The sequence below is a fragment of the Cervus elaphus genome, chromosome 12 (genome assembly GCF_910594005.1).
Source record: "Cervus elaphus chromosome 12, mCerEla1.1, whole genome shotgun sequence".
NCBI classification, from domain to species: Eukaryota; Metazoa; Chordata; class Mammalia; order Artiodactyla; family Cervidae; genus Cervus; species Cervus elaphus.
Genome location: NC_057826.1, coordinates 44,235,189 through 44,247,683, shown reverse-complemented (window position 1 = coordinate 44,247,683; position 12,495 = coordinate 44,235,189).

The following is a 12,495-nucleotide window of genomic DNA, read 5'->3' as shown; positions in this document are numbered from 1 at the left end:
AACACAATGGTGTGGTTGACACTGTGATATATGACCAAGATCCCCCTTCTGCTGATGGCAGTCAGCCTCAGCTGCAGAGAACTGCCTTGCTTCAAGGTCACACCCCTTCTTAGGATTATGCTTCCTATGACTGATCAATGGAGGATAAGGGTCTGGCTATCCTGACCCAGACAACTCTGAAGGGCCAGACTAGCTGTAGCATTCCTCACAGAACATATCATAGTGTGACTATGTCCTTGGTAAGCATGTATAATGTATGGAGATGAAGTCATATTAACAGAACTGTGAAGCAGTGTTCCTAACAGCTGCTATAGACCTTTGGTCAAGAAATTGTATTCCTGTCTAAGAGGTGCTTTTCCTCTGACTCTGACATCTATCTACTTTCCTTCTGTCACCCGCTTCCTGATAAGTCACCAAAAGGAAGAAAATTTTTCTTTATCACAATAACGATAACTTACCTTTGCCAAGAAAAATAGGTAGATACAAACAGTCAATATTTAAAATACATTGGTTTTAGATGGAAGCTTGATTGACTGATGAGGAAGAGCTAAGCAATTCACTCAAGAATGAGATCCAAGGGATCCAGCTACCAATCCCCTTCTCCATCCACTTAGCACGACAGGGCTCAGTAGAATGAAGTCCAGGTCCAAACCCATGTGCCCTGGGAGATATCATACCCAGGGAGGGTAGATCTCCCTTCTGTGTTGTGGTACCAGGTTATGTATAATACTAAGTAACCACAGTGCTTGAACCATCTTACACAGGAAAGACATGCAGTTTCTTATAAGTCAGTCTCAATTTCAAGCCCCATGTTACAAGACAAAGCTGAATTCCAGTGAATAAGTTGTGAATTACCTTGTGAGTTTGGGCTGTGAAGGCAGCCAAAGCAGATAATTCTTGCCTATTAAGTGGATTTATCACATGTTCAATTGTGTAATTACTTTTTAAAAAAATCCATTTTTCCCATTTTATTGTCATGAAGGTACAAAGGAGACATTTTGGATAAAGAAATCATTATCTAGGCGAGGGAATAACAACTGTTCCTCTTGTAAAGTTGAGCTTTTATATCCATTAAGTGGTTCAAAGAAAGGATCAGTAACTGGAGGCTGCTCACTCCCTGCCCTTTACTTAGACGAAAATAATGCTTGTCTTATAAGGAGGTAGCTAAATAGATGACATTATTGGAAGGACAATGAGAAAGCTCCATGGATCCAGCAATCTTTTGTGAAGCATTTGTCATGGTGCCTGAAATTCCACCATTAGTAAATCACTCCTTTGGGGCAGGTCTTGAAAATTTTCTGATACTCAGAACTTCACCCAATTAATACGTCATTAATGCAGTGGGGCTGGGGGTGTGGGACTAATGTCTTAAGTCATTTGCAGTTACAACCTAAAGAACTGGGACATCAGAAGAAGCATGGCAAGGAAAAAAAAAACATTTAATGGGGCAAGTGATGCAGAATAACCAACAGGAGCGATATGTAGTTCATATGGTACAATTTTCATGATGACAAAATTGAGTTTGTATAGTAATACTTTCTAAAGTTTTCCTCAGATAATAGTTGCCCAGGCTCTAATATGCTGTCCTCAGATACAGGACTTCAAGGTCAAATAAATTTGGAAAATTTTGAAAGAAACAAGTTTGACCAGTTTCTGTCCTACAAGGCTCCACTAGTGCTAATGTACATTGTAAATCTAGGGATAAAGAGAAGGAAAGAAAATACAGGATCAAATTCATGTAAAATTGCTTAGCATCTTCCAAGACTAATTGCTATTGAAATGCTTCTTTTGAAAGATGAAATGGCTTGCCCATGGCAGATAAAAAAAATAGAAGTCAGCTTTTCTGACCCCTAGTTTAGTTTTCTATTGTACTGTGCTCAGATCTCATTATTTCGCTTTGGGTATGTCCAGAGCATAAAAAGAAATGCTCAGAGACTTAGAGACTGTCAAAAAGTACTCTTGCAGAACAAAACAACAAAAGCCATATCTACAAGAGCATGAATATACTCACTGGACTGTAGCATTCATTCACTGCTCACTCACTTGTTGTCTTTGATGATTAAATAGATGTATCAGCCAGAGTATCAGGGAAATGTCCTTCCTCCATTTTTCTATCTCATCCCTTTACAGTGGTCTACTGGTAAAGAAGAGCAATACCTGGGGAGAAGCAAGAAATGGCTTAACTCAGTTTAGAATAATTGAGATGCTCCTCCTTTAAGCGTACCTCCCTAAAACAACCCTAAGCTCACTCAAGGAGTCCAGTGTAAGACCTAGGTTTTGTGCTTCTTCCATGAAAGCATTATCAATCAAATTATCTCACATTCCAGAAGGACAAAAATGAGATAACAACAAAAACATTATAAGAATCTAAGAAGCATGAGAACTATGAAAGAGATACAATCTATAGATAGATTAACTGGTACCAGAAGAAGAAAAATTCATGAAACAGAAAATGAAGCTAAAATATACATTTTGATAATTTCAGAGAGATCAGGAAGACTATTAAAAAATGTGAAACAAGAAATAAACAGAGAACCAATTTGACTTTGGATATAAATGTATCCATCAGAGGGCAGACATAATGAAAACCACAATCCCAGAAAGCTAACCAAACTGATCACATGGATCACAGCCTTCTCTAAATCAGTGAAATTATGAGCCATGCCGTGTAGGGGCCACCCAAGATGGACAGGTCATGGTGGAGAGTTCTGACAAAACATGGTCCACTGGAGAAGGGAATGGCAAACCACCTCAGTATCCCGGTCTTGAGAACTTCATAAAGAGTATGAAAAGGCAAAAAGATATGACACTGAAAGATAAACTCCCCAGGTCAGTAGGTGTCACATATGCTACTGGAGAAGAGCAGAGAAATAGTTCCAGAAAGAATGAAGAGGTTGAGCCAAAGTGAAAACAACACCCAATTGCAGAAGTGACTGATGAAGAAAGTAAAGTCTGATGCTGTAAAGAACAATATTGCATAGGAACCTGGAATGTTAGGTCCATGAATCAAGGTAAATTAGAAGTGGTCAAACAGGAGACAGCAAAAGTGAACATCGACATTTTAGGAATCAGTGAACTAAAATGGACTGGAATGGGCAAATTTAATTCAGATGACCATTGTATCTACTACTGTGGGAAAGAATCCCTTAGAATAATGGAGTAGCCCTCACAGTCAACAAGAGTCTGAAATGCAGTACTTGGGGGCAATCTCAAAAATAAAAGAATGATCTTTATTCACTTCCAAGGTAAACAACTCAATATCTGAGTAATCCAAGTCTATGCTAATGCCAAAGAAGCTGAAGGTGAACAGTTCTATGAAGACCTACAATACCTTCTAGAACTAACACCAAAAAAATATGTCCATTTCATCATAGGGGACTGGAATGCAAAAGTAGGAAGTCAAGAGATACACGGAGTAGCAGGCATGTTTGGCCTTGGGGTCCAAAATGAAGCAGAGCAAAGACTAACAGACTTTTGCCAAGAAATCCACTGGTCATAGAAAACACCCTCTTACAACAACACAAGAGACGACTGACTCTACACATAGACATCAATACGGATGGTCAATATCAAAATCAGATTGATTATATTCTTTGAAGCCAAAGATGGAGAAGCTCTATACAGCCAGCAAAAAGAAGACCAGGAGCTGACTGGGGCTCAGATCATGAACTCTTTATTTCCAAATTCAGACTTAAATTGAAGAAAGTAGGGAAAACCACTAGACCATTCAGGTATGACCTAAATCAAATCCCTTACAAGTATAGTTTGGAAGTGACAAATAGATTCAAGGGAATAGATCTGATAGACTTCAGAGTGTCTGAAGAACTATTGCTGAAGCTTCCTGAGATTGTACAGGAGGAGGTGATAAGAACCATCCCCAAGAAAAAGAAATGCAAAAAGGCAAAATGGTTGTCTGAGGAGGCTTTACAAATAACTGAGAAAAGAAAAGAAGTGAAAGGCAAAGGAGAAAAGGAAAGATATAGTCATCTGAATGTAGATTTCCAAAGAATAGCAAGTAGAGATAAGAAAGTCTTCCTAAGTGATCAATGCAAAGAAATAGAGGAAAACAATAGAAGGGAAAAGACTAGAGATCTCTTCAAGGAAATTACAGATACCAAGGGAACATTTTATACAAAGATGGGCACAATAAACAACAGAAATGGTAACGACCTAACAGAAGCAGAAGATATTAAGAAGAGATGGCAAGAATAAACCAAAGAACTATATAAAAAAGGTCTTCATGACCCAGGTAACCATGATGGTGTGATCACTCACCTGGAGCCAGACACCCTGGAATGCAAAGTCAAGTGGGCCTTAGGAAGCACCACTATGAACAAAGCTAGTGAAGGTGCTGGAATTCCAGTTGAGCTATTTCAAATCCTCAAAGATGATGCTGTAAAAGTGCTGCACTCAATATGCCAGCAAATTTGGAAAACTCAGGCATGGCCACAGGACTGGAAAAGGTCAGTTTTCATTCCAATCCCAAAGAAAGGCAATGCCAAAGAATGCTCAAACTACTGCACAACTGCACTCATCTCACATGCTAGCAAAGTAATGCTCAAAATTCTCCAAGCCAGACTTCAACAGTATGTGAACCAAGAACTTCCAGATGTTCAAGCTGTATTTAGAAAAGGCAGAGGAACCAGAGATCAAATTGCCAACATCCATTGGATCATAGAAAAAGCAACAGAATTCCAGAAAAACACCTACTTCTGCATCACTGACTATGCTAAAGCCTTTAACTGTGTGGATCACAACAAACTGTGGAAAATTCCTAAAGAGATGGGAATACCAGACTACCTTACCTGCCTCCTGAGAAACCTGTATGCATAATTTTGTTCTAAGTATACAACCTTTATAGTCAATGGGCAAAGAATAAACTTTCATTAAGAGCAAATATAAAAATTCACAAAAATTGGTTATGTCTTAAATCACAAAGAAGATCAATAAATTCTGAAGATGGACATCATATGCTATGTGGTTTTTGTCTACAAGAAAATAAAACAAAACATTTATAACAAAATCATACCTTAATATTTTAGTCTAGAAATCAAAGTACATATTGTCAAATAATCTCTAGAATTAAGAGAATGATCTGGTCCCATCACCTCATGGGAAATAGATGGGGAAACAGTGGAAGCAGTGTCAGACTTTATTTTTGGGGGCTCCAAAATCACTGCAGATGGTGACTGCAGCCGTGAAATTAAAAGACACTTACTCCTTGGAAAGAAAGTTATGACCAACCTAGATAGCATATAAAAAGCAGAGACATTACTTGGCCAAAAAAGGTCTGTCCAGTCAAGGCTATGGTTTTTCCAGTGGTCATGTATGGATGTGAGAGCTGGACTGTGAAGAAAGCTGAGCGCCAAAGAATTGATGTGTTTGAACTGTGGTGTTGGAGAAGACTCTTGAGAGTCCCTTGGACTGCAAGGAAATCCAACCTGTCCATCCTAAAGGAGATCAGTCCTGGGTGTTCAAAGGAAGGACTGATGCTGAAGCTGAAACTCCAATACTTTGGCCACCTCATGTGAAGAGTTGACTCATTGGAAAAGACCCTGATGCTAGGAGGGATTGGGGGCAGGAGAAGAACGGGACGAGAGAGGATGAGATGGCTGGATGGCATCACCAACTCAATGTACATCAGTTTGAGTAAACTCCGGGTTGGTGATGGACAGGGAGGCCTGGCGTGCTGTGATTCATGGGGTCGCAAAGAATTGGACACAACTGAGCAACTGAACTGAATGAACTGAACTGAACCAGGGAAATTATGAAGTACATAAAAGCATTAAATGCAGACCTGTTTAACTTACAATCAAAGCAATACTATAGGGAGACTTAAAGTCTCAATTATATTTACATAAAAGCTAGAAGGAATGAAAATAAATGAGAATCATTTAGCTTAAAAATTTAGACAAAAGCAGCCATGGAATAAGTTCAGAAAAACAGAAATAATAAAGAAAAGGTTAAAAAAATCAGTGAAATAAAGAAAAAGAGCAACAACAGTAAAATAGCAAATGTCATTAGCAAATCCCCCAAAATGATTCACTGAAAGACTAATAAGAGGGGCAAGATGCTGGCAAGATCAATCTAGAAAGGAGAAGATAGAAAGAAGCAGAAAAGAGCAGATATTTTAAAAAGAAACAAAAGATAAGCAAATGCACTCTATATAATTTGACAACCTGGAAGAAATAGATAAATTTCTATGCAATTATAAAATGCCAACATTAGGATAGGAAAACACATGGATATAAAACACATGCAATTGCCAATAAAGAACTCGAAAGCCAGCCACCAGTTTTCGCTCTATCACCACTCCTCCCCTATAGAAAGGATTTGACAGGTGATTTTACAAGTGTGTCGTAACAAAGAAAATAATCTTTATCTTACACAATTTTTTAATAGAAAATAGGTGAAAGAATATAGCTAATTTTATGAATAGTGCCCTTATGCTATAACTGAGAGCGAGCTGTAAAAAAAGGAAAAAATGTATACCAATTTCACTTGTACTGACACCATAAACCTAAAGAAAACATTCATTGACTAAAACCACCAGTGTATTATTTCTAACACACCATAATTAAATATACTTTATCGCTTCTGAGTTCAACATCAAAAATCTATCAATTTACTACATTAATGAACCAAAAACAAAAGAAAGAAATTACAGCAATGCTGGCTACAAGTTATAGCTCAACCAAGTACTGCTGGTTCCTGCCAATTCAACAACAAAAGGAAAAAAGAAATGATGCAACACTTGGGAGGAAATAGACAAAATTTTCATTTGTAGGTTGGTATAATTATTTATATAAAAACCCAACAGAATAAATTACCAAACCAAAATGTCCATGCAGATCACTGGATACAAGATGAATATGTAAAAAATCAAAAACTTCCCTCTATATCAGCAATAACTAAATCTGAAAATGAAAAGAAAATAAGCTACCTAAGAAACCATTACAGTAACAAATCTAAGAATTAACCTAAAAATGCATAAACCTTTATGACAAAAGAAAATCTGAATAAAAGAAGAGAACAAGGCAATTCAATAGAAATTTTCTAATAAATAGAAATGCTCTATTTGTTAAACATTCTTTGGCATTGCCTTTCTTTTGGATTGGAATGAAAAGTGACCTTTTCCAGTCCTGTAGCCAGCCTGAGTTTTCCAAATTTGCTGGCATATTGAGTGCAGCACTTTTACAGCATCATCTTTGTGGATTTGAAATAGTTCAGCTGGAATTCCATCATCTCCACTAGCTTTATTCGTAGTGATGCTTCCTAAGGCCCACTTGACTTTGCATTCCAGGGTGTCTGGCTCCAGGTGAGTGATCACACCATCATGGTTACCTGGGTCATGAGGACCTTTTTTGTATAGTTCTTCTTAATATCTTCTGCTTCTGTTAGGTCCATACCATTTCTGTCCTTTATTGTGCCCATCTTTGTGTGAAGTGTTCCCTTGGTATCTCTAATTTTCTTGAAGAGATCTCTAGTCTTTTCCCTTCTATTGTTTTCCTTTATTTCAATTCCACACCAGGCTTCCCAGGTGGCACTAGTGGTAAAGAACCCTCCTGCCAGTGTAGGAGGCATAAGAGATGTGGGTTCAGTCCCTGGCTCAGGAAGATCCCCTGGAGGAGGGCATGGCAACCCACTCCAGTATTCTTGCCTGGAGAATCCCATGGACAGAGGAGCCTGGTGGGCTATAGTCCACGGGGGTCGCAAAAAGCTGAACATTACTGAAGTGATTTAGCACATACAGCATATTAAAGAATAAGATAATTTCACATAATAATATTTATATTTATTTAAAATTTTTTAATGTGGTTGCAATCAATATTCTAAAAGAATACAAATATAAGGTATAGAAATTTAAAAAAAACTTTATCTGAAATTTGTATAGAAAAATACATATCTACAAATAACTAAGAAATTTTTGAAAATGGAGAGCAAGGGGTTGAAGCACACTCTCAAGTAATAGAGCAAACGTGCAATTTTAGTATTATATCAGAATAATGTTGTTTCAAGAAGACAAAAAACATAGTCTTAAAAGAATGGAAAGCTCATTAGGAATAGAGCATATCTATATGGAAACTTGCAATATGTTAGGAAGAGCATCAAAAAACAATGGGGGAAAATGGACTATTTAGTAAAGACAATTGGGATAATTCACTTACTTTATTCAAAAAAATCTGAAGTTAGTTTACTGCTTTAGAGGACACACAAAAGTAAACTCCATATGGATGGAAAACCTAAATGATAAGGACAAAATAATAAAGGAGAAAAAATACGGGAGAATACCAAACAAAACAAGAAAAAAGCCATAAAGGGAAGATTGCCTAACTGACTACAAGGAAGATGAGGGGGTTTGTTCATACTCTAATATATTTAACCAATGACTGACAGAAAAATCTTACAATGTCTATAATTTGGAATAGACAAAACAAACAAGAATAGATAAGACTCTCTCCCCTGAAAGAAAGTAGAGAACTGTATAGAAAAATGGATACAGTGTATGTTTATATACAGAAGAATGCACTACTTCACTAATAATCAGAGAAATACAAATTAAAACAAAAATGCCATTTTAAGCCCATTAGACTGACAAACATTAGAAAATTGGAAATGGAAAGCCTCATATGCTCTGCTGGGAATGTAAAACTGCTGCAGACACAATTAGGAGAGAGACATCCATTTAATCAGTAAAAGTTTTGGCTGAGTGCCTATTAAGAGAAGAAACTTTTTCTTGGCTTTAGGAAGGTAAACTGGACAGACAAGAAGCCTATATTCTATATCTTCACTGTCCAATGAAGTAGCCACTAGCCACATGTGACTATGGAGCACTTGAAGTGTGTCCAGCCTGTACTGAGATAGTCTCTAAGTATAACATACACATGAAAGCCATAGTACAAAAATTAATGTGGCAGAAAAGTCAGGTGAAAAATCCAGGTAATTCACTGACAATCCAGTGGTAAGGACTCCTGCTTCTGCTGCAGGGGGGCACAGGTTTGATCCCTGGTCACAAAACTAAGATCCCGCATGCTGCCAGCAAAAGAGAAAGAAATTTAAAAAAATCCAGTACTCATTCATGATTAAAAAAAAAAAAAAAACTCTCAGTAAATTAGGAATAGGAGAGAACTCCTTCAATTTGATGAAAAGGGCTTCCCTACAGGCTCAGACGGTAAAGAATTCACCTGAAGTGCAGGAGACCTGAATTCAATCCCTGGGTTGGGAAGATACCCTGGAGAAGGGAACAGCTTTGATGAAAAGTAACTACAAAAACCTACAGCTAACATACTTAATGGCAAGAAACTTGAAGCTTTCCCACTAAGATCAGGTCCAAGGCCCTTGCTGCCTCTCATAACTCCTTTGCTGTTCCTGTTGTTTAATCACTCAGTCATGTCCAACTCTGTTGCAACGCCATGGACCATAGCCTACCAGGCTCCTCTATCCATGGGATTTCCCAGGCAAGAATACTGGAGTGGGTTGCCATTTCCTTCTCCACAGGAATCTACACGACCCAAGGGTCTCCTGCATCAGCAGGCAGATTCTTTACCACTGAGCCACCAGGGAAGCCCTCAAAACTCCTTTGTAATATCATATTGGAAATACTTGCTAACACAATAAGGCTAGAAAATGAATTACAAACATGTAGCTTGGGAAGAAAGACAATACTATCTTTGCTCACAGATGACATAAACTATGTAGAAAACACAAAAGATTCAACAAGAAATTCCTGAAACTAATAAGTGATAAACAACAAGGTTGCAAGATACAAGGTTAATATACAAAAGTCATTTGCTTTCCTATATAATAACAATGAACAAGTGGAGTTTGATATTAAAAACACAATATCATCTACTTTAGCATCCAAAAATTGAAATAGTATATATCTAACAAAATAAGTACAAGATCTACATGAGGAAAACTACAAAACTCTGATGGCAAACCCAAAAAATAACTAGATAAATATATAGATACTCCATATTCATAAACAGAAAGACACAATATTGTCAAGCCATCAGTTCTTCCAAACCTAGATTCAACACAATCCTAATCAAAATCCCAGGAGTTATTTTATGGATATCTATAAGTTCGTTCTAAAGTTTATACGAAAAGGCAAAAGACCAAGGTTAGCCAATCCAGTATTGAAGAACAACCAAGTTGAGTTCAGTCGCTCAGTCATGTCCGACTCTTTGCAACCCTAAGTACTGCAGCACACCAGGCTTCCCTGTCCATCAACAATTTCCAAAGCTTGCTCAAACTCACGTCCATCGAGTCGGTGATGCCATCCAACCTTCTCATCCTCTGTCGTCCCCTTCTCCTCCTGCCTTCAATCTTTCCCAGCATCAGGGTCTTTTCAAATGAGTCAGTTCTTCTCATCAGGTGGCCAAAGTATTGGAGTTTGAGCTTCAGCATCAGTCCTTCCAATGAACATCCAGGACTGATTTCCTTTAGGATGGACTGGTTGGATCTGCTTGCAGTCCACAGGACTCTCAAGAGTCTTCTCCAACACCACAGTTCAAGAGCATCAATTCTTGGGCTCTCAGTTTTCTTTCTTTATAGTCCAACTCTCACATCCGTACATGACTACTGGAAGTACCATAGCTTTGACTAGACGGACCTGTGTTGGCAAAGTAATGTCTCTGCTTTCTAAAATGCTGTCTAGGTTGGTCATAGCTTTTCTTCCAAGGAGCAAGCATCTTTGAAATTCATGTCTGCAGTCACTATCTGCAGTGATTTTGGATCCCAAAAAATGAAGTTTCTCACTGTTTCCACCATTTCCCCATCTATTTGCCACGAAGTGATGGGACCAGATGTCATGATCTTAATTTTCTGAATGTTGAGTTTTAAGTCAGGTTCTTCACTCTCCTCTTTACTTTCATCAAGAGGCTCTTTAGTTGCTCTTTACTTTCTGCCATAATGGTGGTATCATCTCTGTATCTGAGGTTATTGATATTTCTCCCAGCAATCTTGATTCCAGCTTTTGCTTCATCCAGTCTTGCAGAAAACCAAGTTGGAGTACTGATATTATTCAACTTCAAGATCTACTATCAAAGCTATGGTTTTTTCAGTAGTCATATATGGATGTGAGAGCTGGACTATAAAGAAAGCTGAGCACCCAAGAATTGATGCTCTTGAACTGTGGTGTTGGAGAAGACTCTTGAGAGTCCCTTAGACAGAAAGGAGATCCAACCAGTCCATCCTAAAGGAAGTCAGTCCTGAATATTCACTGGAAGAACTGATACTGAAGCTGAAACTTTAATACTTTGGCCACCTGATGCAAAGAACTGACTCACTGGAAAAGACCATTATGGTAGGAAAGATTGAAGGCACAAGGAGAAGGGGACAACAGAGGATGAGAAGGTTAGATGGCACTATCAACTTGATAGACATGAGTTTGAGTAAGCTCCGGGAGTTTTTGGTGATGGACAGGGAAGCCTGGCGTGCTGCAGTCCATGGGGTCACAGATTCGGATATGTTGAGCAACTGAACTGAACAGAACTAAATCACTGAGAGTGTGGTACTGGCAAAAGAATAGACAAATAGATCAAGGAAAAAACAGAAATGGACCCCCATAAATATAGTCAACTTATTTTTGATAAAGGCACAAAGGCAATAATGAAGCAAAGATAGTCTCTTCACATGGTGCTGGAACAATTGTATGACCACAAGCAAAAAAATAAGAGTGAATCTAGACACAGATATTATACCCATTACCAAAATTAACTCAAAATTGATCATAGATTTAAATGGAAAATACAAAACTGTAAAGTTCCTAGAAGATAACATAGGAGAAGATACAGATATAATTGGATATAATACCACCCATTTAGACACATCATCAAAGGCACAACATATGAAAGAGATAAATGATAAGATGAACTTCACTTAAAGTAAAAACATCTACTCTGTGAAAAGACAGGATCAGGATAGACTGGGGGAAAATAGTTGCAAAAAAATGCGTCTGATAAAAGACTGTTATCCAAAATATACAAGGAACTCTTAAAACTCAACAGTAAGAAAACAACTCAATTTAAAAATGGGTCAAAGACCTTAAAACACACTTCAGCAAAGAAGATACATAAATTGCAGCTAAGCATATGAAAAGATGTTTGGCATCACTGGTTAGGAGGGAAACAAATTAAAATAACTAGATACCAGACCTATTGGTATGGCCAAGATCCAGAACACTGACAACACCTAATGCTGACGAGGATGTAGAGCAGCAGAACTCTTGTTCACTGCTGGTGGGAATGCAAAAGTGGCACAACCACTTTAGAAGAGTTCGGTAGTTTAAGGAGTTGAAAAATTATGCTCACACAAATATTTATAGCAAATGTTTACAGCAGCACTATTCGTAACTGCCAATACTTGGAAACAACCAAGATGTTCTTCATTAGGTGAATGGATAAATAAACTGTGGTCCATTCAGACAATGGAATATTACTCAGTGCTACAAAGAAATGGATCATCCAGCCATGAAAAGACATGGAAGAACCT